Below are 12,919 nucleotides of genomic sequence, written 5' to 3'. Positions count from 1 at the left end.
CTATGACCTGGACAAAGTAGACTGCATGGAATGAACCTGTGGGGATATATGAATTGGAAGTCCTTGTCAGGGAACCCGAGCTCTCATGGATAAATAGAGAAAGCCACTTCTCTGTGCTGCATTACCATCTCAGGTGGTAGAGACCATCCACTGTGCTAAATTGAACAGGACAAAATTAATTATGTGAGTGGTAGGGATGATGCTAATTTAGAGATTCTGGGAGGTAAATTCTTCCTTTCTTCCCTCCTGCTTCTTGTGCATCCCCCCTAATTGAAATTAATGCTTTCTACACATTCACTTGAATGTAGTTAATATTTTTTCAACATCAGTACTCAGCTAGTGGCCAAGAGATGGAGAACCTGGAACTCTTAAATGGCATATAGCATCTCAGCACTTTGAATTTGGTGCACCTTGAATTTGCCTATACTTTTCAAGATCTCACTTAAACTTCTTAACGTATATAAGCTATAGCGCTGTCCAGAGTGCATGTATGTACTTTCTAGATTAAAAAAAAGGAGTCATAGTGCTGTAATTTTCTTTTAAAAAATTTTTCTGATCATCTTTATATTGAACAATATAGCATGGGAACAAGATAAATTCCAGCTGTGGGTTGGGAGGGCCACAAAGTTGACAATGTATTCAACAACAGTGTGCATTTAATAATGATTTTAAATTACTTTAAAGTAATTTATTTCTGTACTAACATGTGATTTATTTACAAAAATGATGAAAATAATTAATACTCAAAAGACTTAAAGCCAGAGCAATGTTTTTATGGAGAATGTCTTTCTTCATTCTCTGTATGACCCTGGCTAATGATGACTATAATTTTACCTGAGTAAATATTTCCAATAAAGTTCCATTTTTCTTTTTTAGGAATTTTTATTACATCCATCATATTACTTTTTAGATTTTAATAATAGCCATAATGCTGTCATTATACCACTGCCAGCTTCCTTTTATTCATTAATAAAAGAAACCTGTTGTTTCAAATTAGAGCACTAATGGAGACATTATTTGCATAGGTGCAGGGAAGGGGTGATTAGATTAATCAAAATTCTCTGATTAAGAGAATCCTTCCTAGTGTCAATCCCTGATAATTACTCAAAACCCATTGTATTGCATGATATTTTAATTGAAAATTTTGTTGTCTGTGTTTTCTCAGTTTCTCCACCCCTCATATGACATGCTTGCTGTTCTAGAGTTTATGCACACATTCTGGATTGTTCATGCCTACGAGCAATGAATCCATGTTTAAGTGTCTGCTAAAAGTCTCAACTATCTACTTTTATAGTCAAGGGTGTGCAAATATTCTGTAGTAGAAAGGACTCAGAAAAATTGCTATGTATTTCTTTTTATTATTAAGGAAAAATAAGGCTACAAGAAAGCCCTGGAAATCTTCTTACTCACATTTTTATGAGATGAAAGATTCCTTTTGTAGCAGGACCTAATTATACCTGTTTTAGAGCTCACTTATCTCAGATTCTCTCCTGAAGTCCTTTTAATTACATTTCTACCCCCCAAAAATGTGTAGAAACTGCTTTTGTTTTGGCTCTCTATTGTTAATTGCAGTAGTTCCTTTTCTGGGATCATTATACATTACCTTTTATTGGCACTTGATCTCTTGATTTTGAAAGTGTATCTACTATTGGCCTCTGCAACTCCTAATTGAAATCATTCATTTAACCATTTAAATGATCTAACTTCCTGAAAATCTCATATTATGCTACGTTGCTATAACAAAGATCATACCTGGAGATCAGATGAGTGTGACATAGATGCTCATAGAGATAATATGTGTACACCTGAATCACTTTGCTGTATAGCAGAAACTAACACAACATTGTAAATCAACTATACTTCAGTTAAAAATCCATGAAGTTATGATAAGATCGGCAGACACAATCCTCTTTTCCTACAACATATTTATCACTTGTTACATTTCCAGTCATGGTCATTCATTGCAGTAGGCAAGGAGTAGATTAAATTGAAACTATAAACTTTATTGAGCCTAGAGCAATTTATTTCTGTTTTATTCTGGGTGCTGATATACACAGGCAACAAATTAACAGAGATATTTAAATTACCACCAGACTCCACCTGTAATCCCAGAATTTTATAAAACACTCATAAAAAATTAGCTAAAATAAACATTAATCTCATAGCACTTAATATGTAACCCAAGATAAATTTGACATAAGCTTATGAAAAATAAATGCATTTCTCAAAAATTTTTGTCCTGCAGAAATACTTCAAAATATATATAGATTAATTATAATTATAAAAAATTATAACAGTTTTGAAGAAAGACAGTGGAACAAAGTATTGAAATCATCAGACTTCAAGAATAAATGATAGGTAAATCTGTACTTTGCAATAAAGAATTTGCTTGTCAGAATAACATTAGAAATTAATTAAATTGCTTAAGGTAGAAAACCCAGAAATATTTGAGAATTGTTAAAATGTAGCAAGTAACAAGCATTTAAGGGCTACATTCTGACAGCTATTTTTCAAATTTCTATTTTTCAACCTGAAAATCAAAAGAAGTACTTATGTATGAATGAATGTTTCCAATTAAATTTATAATTTGACTTACCTTTACTAAAATTTTATTTTTCCATCATTCATCCTACAAGTCCTTTCTGATAATGACACAAGAAAAAAATTGATAGAATTGCTTTGTAATGAAATCTAATACTTTTGGATCATTTGGAATGCAATCAAATGTAACCACTGCTCTGTGAGACTCTTTTATGCATATACATATATACATATACTGTTAATTTTTGTCAGGAAAACCAGACAGAAAAGTTATAAAGTAGAGAATCCTTATAATTGTAAGGCCATAGAAGTGGCCCTCAAACAATGATGGAGAATAATGCTTGAAGGATAACCATTCCAGCTTTTATCTTTCTCACCCTGTTCCCTCCTAGAAAGTGATTTTAGTAAAACAGTAGTGGAACAGGTCACAATTAAAACATTTTATAGTAAAAAGTTGAGATAAAGGGATTTTAAGGAAGATTATTTTTTGAGTAGTTGAATAGGTTATAAAAACACCTATTAAAAATTATTGAAAATATTTTTATAATCATATACCCTTTATAATTGAATTTGCTTCAATTTCAGGATAAATTAAAATTTTATATCAATAAACAAACACCAAAGAGCAACAGATTTGGGATAAACTTACTTTTGTAACTTAGAAAAAGTATGCCAATATAAATTACCAAATGTAAAATAGATAGCTAGCGGAAGGCTGCTGCGTAACACAGGGAGAGCAACTCAATGATGGGTGCTGACTTAGAGGGGTGGGATAGGGAGGGTGGAAGGGAGTCTCAGGAGGGAGGGGATATGGGGATATATGTATAAATACAGCTGATTCACTTAGTTGTACAGCATAAGCTGGCACAACAGTGTAAAGCAATTATACTGCAATAAAGAGCTAAAAAAATTAAAAAGTATGACAAAATTAAATTCTGAAATTCTAGTATGATCAATTTACATAAAAAATAAAACTCTGTGCAATAAGATATATGAATAAAAACAGCAAAATAATAATAGAAGGCTAAGTAAACCTGAGCTGCACTGTTATATGTCCAGTAAAAAAATAGGAGAGGTAATATTTTACTAATAATATTTACCAATTTAAATTTTGGTTCACATGGTTAAGCTACATTTCAGTGTAACCACTAAATTCCTTTTTGAATTAGCATTTTTGTGGAAAATCTCATCTTTAAAAATTTTAGTAAAAAAAGTGCAAAATAAGTGGGAAATTACATGTACATGCACATACATATATATATATGTGTGTTCTTAATCTGCTTCTAACCACAATAAAAATTGAAAGCAATATTCTTACCCTGATTTCTCTCAACTTAATTATTACTATTTCCAGATATTTTATCAGACATAAAATTAAAATACTGCTAATTTACTGTATCTTTTTTGTTTTTGTTTTTGAGTATCAGCAAAGTGTTCACATTCCCAGTATCACTCAAGATCAGATTTATTGTTAATCTGTCTACCGGTAATAGCTTAATATACATTTTTTTCTAAATAGCACATTTATTTCTTCTTTCAAAAACCCACAGGAAGTCATATATAAGAAATACCTTCAAATTAACATTCACTGATTAATTGATGTCTCTCATTTATGCTGCTAAACATGCTCCAAGCGGACACACGCTACTGGGGAACTTTTTGTTCCATTTTTATTGGTTTCCATTTAGATGTTTAATACTTTATGCCAAAAAGTTTTTTAACATATGTTGGGAACCCATGGCAAAATTGTATTGCTTAAAATTCCAAGTTTAAGATCATTGCCCACATGGGTTGGAAATATGTAATGTTCATTTTCAACAAATTTCCTTTGGGAAAGGGAATCTAAAACATAGATACTTGTATTTATCCTGAAATTTACAAATTCTTCTGCTACTAATAAAGTGCAGTTGGACTGAGAAAATCTGCATTATTTACCTACTTTATTATGGGAAACACTGGAGAAGTATCAACGAAATGGAATAAGTCATACAATGAAGACAGAATCTCAACTCTGCCCTGTGGCATCAATAAGTACCTTATGTTCACACCATGTTAGAATTCATTCGGCATCTGTTCACCAACTTCCTTAACTTTTTTTGCTTTGTTGGTATAGATTGTTTTCCTGAGATTTTTAAACATATAAAGAATAAATAATTTCATAAATATTATTGTTAAACAGTGACAAATGGATACTAGCTCATGAAGGTTAAAATTCAAGAGGCAAATATATCATACTGGTAACATAAGCTTATTTTTATATTATTCATTTTGTTATACCTTCATCACCACCACGATAATAATGCTTATTATTTCTGTTCCTATAGTAAAACTATAATATATTCAGTGAATCTTAATTGAGATTTGGTGAAGAAAATATGTTAAAACTTAAAATCTGAGTAAGAGCTTCACTAATTTAAATTCAGACCAGATATCTATAAGATTTATTTTCAAAACGGTACATAAGTCTCATATAACACTTACATGTTTTTAGGCACATTGAGCCTCAAGAGACCTTCTTTTGACAAACATCTTAGAAAATGCATATGTGAAGTAACATTAAGACCTCCTAAAAGCCCTATAGTCCCTTGACTGATACATTATTTGTACATCTATCTTTCAGTCCCTCCCATGCAATCTAAAGCATATAAACTCTGCTTTAAAAAAAAATGTCAATACTTACTAATTGCTTCCTGAGTAGGTTTTGGTGTTATTTCAATGAAAGGTATAATTTAGCAAACAAATTTAGCAAGCAGCAGATAAAACAATTAGTAAAAAGATCTTTTGTGAAACAAGTGGCTGGCAGTACACCTGCAGTGAAGGCTGAATTTGTAATTTAGAAAACAGATTTAGCAAGTGGCAGATACAACAATTAGTCTAAAAATCTTTTTGTGCAAGAAATAACTCACAGAATAGGAAGAGGGAGGACACATTTGCATAGAAATAATATGTCAGTTTCACTAAAAAGCAAATAGTTTTCCATCTCCACCTCTTAACCCTTTTTCTTTACTTATGATTTTCTTTCTCTTTGTATATTACAGATGGTCAAGGCAGTAGAATATTTCAAAAGTCATGACAGAAGCAATGTTGTCTCATGTAGCAGAACCACTAAATTTTTAACAAATAATAACCACCATTCACTGGGTCCCAATATCTGTTAGAGTGTGGAAGGAAATGTAACCCTTTGTCTTTTACCTAATGGGTCTTTGCTTCCTTGATCATAGCTTCAATTTCACAAATATAATTGATGTAGTAGCTACAGTTAAAAATTTTGGAAAGCCAAACCAACATGGACTTATACTAAAAGTATTTAGAATATCATTCATTATTAGGGTCCAGTTATAGAAGCAATGAAAGCATTAAAATAGTACCAATGGATCAAATTATGGATTCACAGTAAGTTTCATTGGCTTGCATTAGCTTCAAATTTCTTACCCATAATTACAAAGAGAAGTCTGTAGTGTGGATGCTGGGCCCTCAGGGGTAGGGTTTGTGCAGCTCCTTAATTAAACTGCTATTAAAGCAAGAAGCACTGCTTAGCAAAGGCCTTACTTATTGTGCTTGGGCTACTCTATGTAAAGTGATGAGAAATCCTCCAGAACTAATGACTTCCGCCATGAACTTATTTTGACATTTACAGTTATAAAGTCTTTGGGAATTATGGTGTATTAATCAACATACTGATTTCAGAGATATTATGTCAGGCCCTAAAGTTTAGAACTCTTTGTTTAATTTGTTGTGTCCATTGCCAATAACCAACCACACTTGTTTTGCCCATAATATTTAACCATCAAGCCCTCATGGGTGATGCTGAAACTCTCTACTCTAAGAAGCTTCAGCTCACCAACAGTAGGAAAAAGCTTTGGTTTGTTTAAAAACAAGCCCAGACTATTTGTAAAATTAATGTTGTATACATATACTTAAAAAACAATTTTCATTTATGCAACTCTACAATTAAAATTTACCCAATTTATTCAATTCAGAAAAAACCCCTCATACGAAATACACATATTATTCATTTTCCAAGTTACCCATGCCCTCTCTAGCATTTTGCTTTTTGCTGTTCAATATTGCTGTTTTATATGTTTGTTTAATTTTTTACTATTCTGAAAGGAGGGGTTGGCAATTTCTTTTCCTTTACAAGGTTTTGCAGGCAATATGGACTCAGCTCTGTCTCTGTAGTAAGAAAGACATCTTAGACAATAGGTAAACAAATTGGTGTGATTGTGTTCCAATAAAATGTTATTTATGAAAACAGGTGGCAGGCATGATGTGGCCCATGCTAGCCCTACTTTAGAGGATCATTAGTTAGTGTTGTGTGCATTCACTTGTACCATATTCACTCTGGAAGAAGCTTCATTAACTATGTGCTTTGAGATTAATTGTTCACTCTAGGGCAACTCTATGAAATACAAATTTAATATTGAGTAACAGTACATTTCCTAAAACATTATCTTTCAATTTAGTGAAAAATATTCCAAGCTTTCTTATATTATGTGGTAGCAGGAAATATTTTATTTATAAAACAATTGATATTACAAAATATAAATTTACATTATATGAAATATTATATATTAAATAATATTTATATATAACACACTTACAATTTGCTTTAATTTTTAATTACTAGCCATATAAGCACAATCATGAAAACTTTGAAATAGAAAAATTAAAAGTAAAAGAGTTTATAAAAATCAGTTAAAAACTCCATACACCCCAAATAAAAAACTGAAACTAACAGTGCTGTATATTTCACAGTTACTATCCACCTCACCTCTTTGTGATAATTTGTCAGAGTAGCACTAGAAAATTAATAGATTAATTTTATTTAATTTGTATATATTTATGTGTATCAATCCATATATGTTTTTATAATACGTGTATCTATTTATCTACCTTATTTAATAAGTAGTTTGAATCTGAAACTGGTTTTCATTTGAAATAGGTATATTCCAGATTTGTTGTGAGTAATTACTATTGAGTGGTTCACAATACATATTTCAACTATAGCAAGAGTATTGTGATAAGACCTTGGACAGGTGCATATGTTAAGAAGGAAAGAGCAATTCTCTTTAAATCAGACTTAAAGGTAAAAAAAGGTAAATGAGGTACTTTTGAAGAATGAGGTACCTTTGAAGAATGAGAATTATATGCTAGACCAAGATGGGAGGCAGAAGAAAAAGTTATGACAAAACTGTCGATGGTAAATGTAAAGCATTCATATTTGTTAATTGATTTCCTTGGCACAAGTGGTACATGGAGGAGAAATAGTACAATTCAAGCTAGAGAGTTACTAGGAAGATGTCAGATCATGCTTCACCACATGCACTAATTTAAAAGTTTCAACTTTACTCCGAAATTTTTGAGGGACATTGAAGATTTTTATGAGTAAAGCAGAAACAAATAAGAGGCTTAATTGGAAAACCGAGCCCTTTTAATTCAAATGACGGTGTTGTCATTTATTGAAGTCATTAGAGTGAGGGATTCTGTGAGGTGCATTTTTTAAAAATCTAGCTTAACCAGGAATTTGAGAAATTATCTTATGAAATATAAACATTTAAATATAATAGTCATGGAGAAGAAAGATAGTGGTGAAGTAGAAGGATGTGGAATGCATCCCTCTCCACATATGCATCAGGAATACACCAAACAATGCAATAATTCCCACAGAGAACCAGCTGAACACCAGCAAATGGCCTTGGACACCAGAAAGGACTGCAAAGATCCCAACATAACTGGGTAGGACAGAGGGAAAAAAAAAAAAGGGAGAAAGAAGAGGAGAAGAAGGGAAAGAGATGGGTCTCACACCTCAGGGTGGGGAGATTGCTAAATTCAGGAAAACATCCCTTATCTGATGGGGAAAACCCTTCTCCAATGGGGAATTTCCCTGGGTCAGAAGGGAGGCATTTGGGACTGTTCAAAGAGGGTGAAGTGTCTGAGCTGTGGCAGATGGGAAAGCATGAGAAACACACGGAGGATCCGCACCACAGCTCATTGTGTCCGTACTGAGACATCATTTCACAGCTGAACAGGGGGTCTGGGAGCTGGAATGTGGGAACTGGAGTACTGGTTCAAGGTGAGAAATATTGTTGGCAGTGGGGAGACGGACTGAGAGGAGAGGAGGGAAGAAATCTGCAGTGGAGAGTGCCTACCACAGAAAGCTGGGCAGCTATGGTGGCAGCTCAATACTGCTGACTCACAAGCAGGGGGCAAGAGCCACGGGTGTAGCTTCTCTCTTGGCACCTGTGACGGACAAAGGAAGGACCCCCGTGAGCCTGGCTAATGCACTCAGGGATAACAAAGACCCCCAGGCAGGGCTGGCCTAGAGTGCCTGCAGCCGAGAGCCAAAAGCCCTCAGAGTGGCCAAGCTCTGGAGACATTCTGTTTACACCTGAGCCACCTGTGTCCCTCTGCAACAGGCACCGCCATGGCTGACTGAGCCACCGTGACCCAAGCAGGGCACCCTGGTGGAGTCGTAGCAGGGGGGAGGGGCCATGGTTGGAGTCACTCTTTCAGCCTGAGGCACCCGAGCTGCCATGAAACAGGCAGGGCCCCACTGCTCACTCCCTGCCAGGGGAAGGAGCCACATTGTACCCTCTCCCTCCCTATACACTGGTGCTTACAGAAGAACAATAAAGGAAGCTCTGCTGGTCACAGAGTAATACAAAATGCCCAAGGTGGGTAGAAAATCACTTACAGCTGAGACCCGAAGGAAATAGAAACATTATTAATCCTACTGATCTCCATTCTGGGGTCCATTCTAGGTTTAGTTTTTTTTTTTTTTTTAATTAATTATGATCTTAGTCTAAGGGATCTACACATTTTATAACATATTTTTTAATTCTATTTTTTATTCTATTTTTATTTTTAGCCTTTTTATATATTTCTCTTTCTAGCTAAGTTTTTTGTAGTTCTGATTGTATCTCCTAACTTCTTTTCATCTCTATCTTTTATACATTTCTATTTCTTTCTTTTTCTTTTCATATTTCCAGTCACACTATGCTCTTCTGTTGCCCTGTGTTCTATCTTTTTTTAGTTTATTTTATGTTAATATACTTATAAGCAATATTATCGGTCTGCTCTGTTTCCTTGCTTTATTGTCCAGATGACACACTGCTTTAGTTTCTATTATTAGGTTTTGTCTTTATCTTAGTTTTAAGTATAATTGTCTGATTTCATTCTGAGAATCTTCATTCTGTCTGATGGTACTCTTGCTCTTTATTATATTTGATCCTAGCTTTCAAAATCTCCACGGATTTGTGTTTGTGTATGTGTGGGTTTTTTGTTTGTTTGTTTTTTGGTTTTGAATTTCTGTTGGTTTCCTCTTTGATTTTCTGATGGCATACTGTGGTTCTTCTGCCAGGACTTTCTAGTGCCTTATGGTCTATTTGATTCAGTATTTGTGTGTCTTATACATGTATGTGTTTCCTTCACTTAGTATTTGTTTGACTCAACAATCTGCCATTAGTCTGGGGCTTGGACAGTTTTCTTTAAACCAATTTATTGCTGGGACAAGTAACCTCTGAAGTCTGGACTACTCCATCAGAAGTCAAGTTGGAGGCTCTGGGGAGAGAGCACTGAATCCAGGATGCTAGACTACTAGGGAGTCCTCAGACACAGGGAAGATTAACTGCAGAGAACTCTCACAGAGCCCTGTATCAGAGTCTAAGGCTCAACTTCATCTGACTGTCTGCAACTGCCAGTGCTGGACACCTCACGCCAAGCTACAAAAAAGACAAGAACACAACAACACCCATCAGCACACAGACAAGCTAAAGCCATGTTAACCTCACAGATACCCTAAAACACACCTCCTGACACAGCCATGTGCAACAGACAGAAAGATACAGCCACACACTGGAAAGCAGACACCAGAGCCCCCCACCAGAAAGCCTACTCAAGACACAGGACAATCCCTACCACAGGGGGCAGAGGGCAGAAACAAGGGGAATTACTACTAGGCAGCATAGGGAAAGGAAACAAAAAATCCTATAAACTGGACAAAATGAGAAAACAAAGAAACACCATCCAGGCAAAGGAGAAGGAAAAAACCTCACAAGACCAAATAAATGAAGAGGAAATAGGAAAATTACCTGAAAAAGAATTCAGAGTAATGATAGTAAAGATGATCCAAATCTTGATAACAAAATAGAGAAAATACAAGAAACAGTTAATAAGGATTCAGAAGAACTAAAAAGCAAACAAACCATATTGCACAACAAAATAACCAAAATTAAAAATACTCTAGATGGTATAAACAGCAGAAAAACTGAGGCAGAAGAATGAAAAAGTGAGTTGGAAGATACAATGGGGGAAATAACTGCCACAGAGCAGAAAAGAGAAAAAAGAATAAAAAGAATGGAAGACCGTCTCAGAGACCTTGGTGACAACATTAAGCACACCAACATTCGAATCATAGGCATCCCAGAAGAAGAAGAAAAAAAGAAAGGGTCTGAGAAAATATTTCAAGAGGTTATAGTGGAAAACTTCCCCAACATAGGAAAGGAAATAATTAATGAAGTCCAAGAAGCACAGAGTCCCATACATACTAAACCCAAGGAGAAATACACTGAGGCACATATTAATCAAACTAATGAAAATTAAACATGAAGGAAAAATATTAAAAGCAGCAAGAGAAAAGCAAAAAATAACATATAAGGGAAAACCCATAAGGATAACAGCTGATCTTTCTGCAGAAACTCTGCAAGCCAGTAGGGAATGGCAGGATATACTGAAAGTCCTGAAAGAGAAAAACCTATAGCCAAGAATACCCAGCAAGAATCTCAATCAGATTCAACAGAGAAATCAAAAGCTTTACAGACAAGCAAAAGTTAAAAGAGAATTCAGCACCACCAAACCAGCCATACAACAATTGCTAAAAGAACTTTTGTAAGTAGAAAACACAAGAGAAGGAAAAGATCTACAAAAACAAACCCAAAATAATGAAGAAAATGGTACTAAGTACACACATGTCAATAATCACCTTAAATGTAAATGGATTACATGCTCCAACCAAAAGACACAGGCTGGCTGAATGGATACAAAAACAAGAACCTTCTATATGCTGCCTACAAGAAACCCACTTCAGACCAAGGGATACATACAGACTGAAAGTAAGGGGATGGAAAAAGATCTTCCATGCAATTGGAAGTCAAAAGAAAGCTGGAGTAGCAATACCCATACCAGACAAATTAGACTGTAAAGTAAAGGCTATGACAAGAGACAAGGAAGGACACTCCATAATGATCAAGGGATCAATCCAAGAAGAACATATAACAATTGTAAATATCTATGCCTCCAACATAAGAGCACCTCAATACATAAGGCAAATGGTAACAGCCATAAGAGGGGACATCGACAGTAACATGATAATAGTAGGAGACTTTAACACCCCACTTACATCAATGGACAGATCATCCAAACAGAAAATCAATAAAGACACACAAGCTGTAAATGACACATTAGACCATCTCGACTTAATTGATATTTATATGACATTCCATCCAAAAACTACAGAATACACTTTCTTCTCAAGTGCACACGGAACATTTTCCAGGAGAGATCACATCTTGGGTCACAAATCAAGCCTCAGTAAATTCAAGAAAATTGCAATCATATCAAGCATTTTCTCTGACCACAATGCCATGAGACTAGATATGAATTACAGGAAAAAACTGTAAAAAATACAAACACATAGAGGCTAAACAATATGCTATTAAACAACCAAGGAATCACTAAAGAAATCAAAGAGGAAATAAAAAAATATCTAGAAAGAAATGATAATGAAAACACAGCAATCCAAAACCTATGGGATGCAGTAAAAGCAGTTCTAAGTGGGAAGTTTATAGCAATACAGTCCTACCTCAAGGAACAAGAAAAATATCAAATAAACAACCTAACCTTACACCTAAAGCAATTCGAGAATGAAGAAAAAAACTCCAAAGTGAGCAGAAGGAAAGAAATCATAAAGATCAGAGCAGAAATAAAGGAAAAGAAATGAAGGAAACAGTAGCTACGATCAATGAAACTAAAAGTTGGTTCTTTGAGAAGATAAACAAAATCGATAAACCATTAGCCAGACACATCAAGAAAAAAAGGGAGAAGGTGCAAATCAACAGAATTAGAAGTGAAAAAGGAGAAGTAACAACTGACACCACAGAAATACCAAAGACCATGAGAGACTACTACAAGCAACTATATGCCAGTAAATTGGATAACCTGGAAGAAATGGATAAATTCTTAGAAAAATACAATCCTCTAAGATTGAACCAGGAAGAAATAGAAAACATGAACAGACAAGTATGGAAACTGAGACTGTGATTAAAAATCTTCCAACAAACAAAGGCCCAGGGTCAGATGGCTTCACAGGTGAATTCTGTCA

Source organism: Hippopotamus amphibius, chromosome 10 (genome assembly GCF_030028045.1).
Source record: "Hippopotamus amphibius kiboko isolate mHipAmp2 chromosome 10, mHipAmp2.hap2, whole genome shotgun sequence".
Lineage (NCBI taxonomy): Eukaryota > Metazoa > Chordata > Mammalia > Artiodactyla > Hippopotamidae > Hippopotamus > Hippopotamus amphibius.
The sequence above is the reverse complement of the archived record's forward strand: the minus strand, read 5'-3'. Positions refer to the sequence as shown.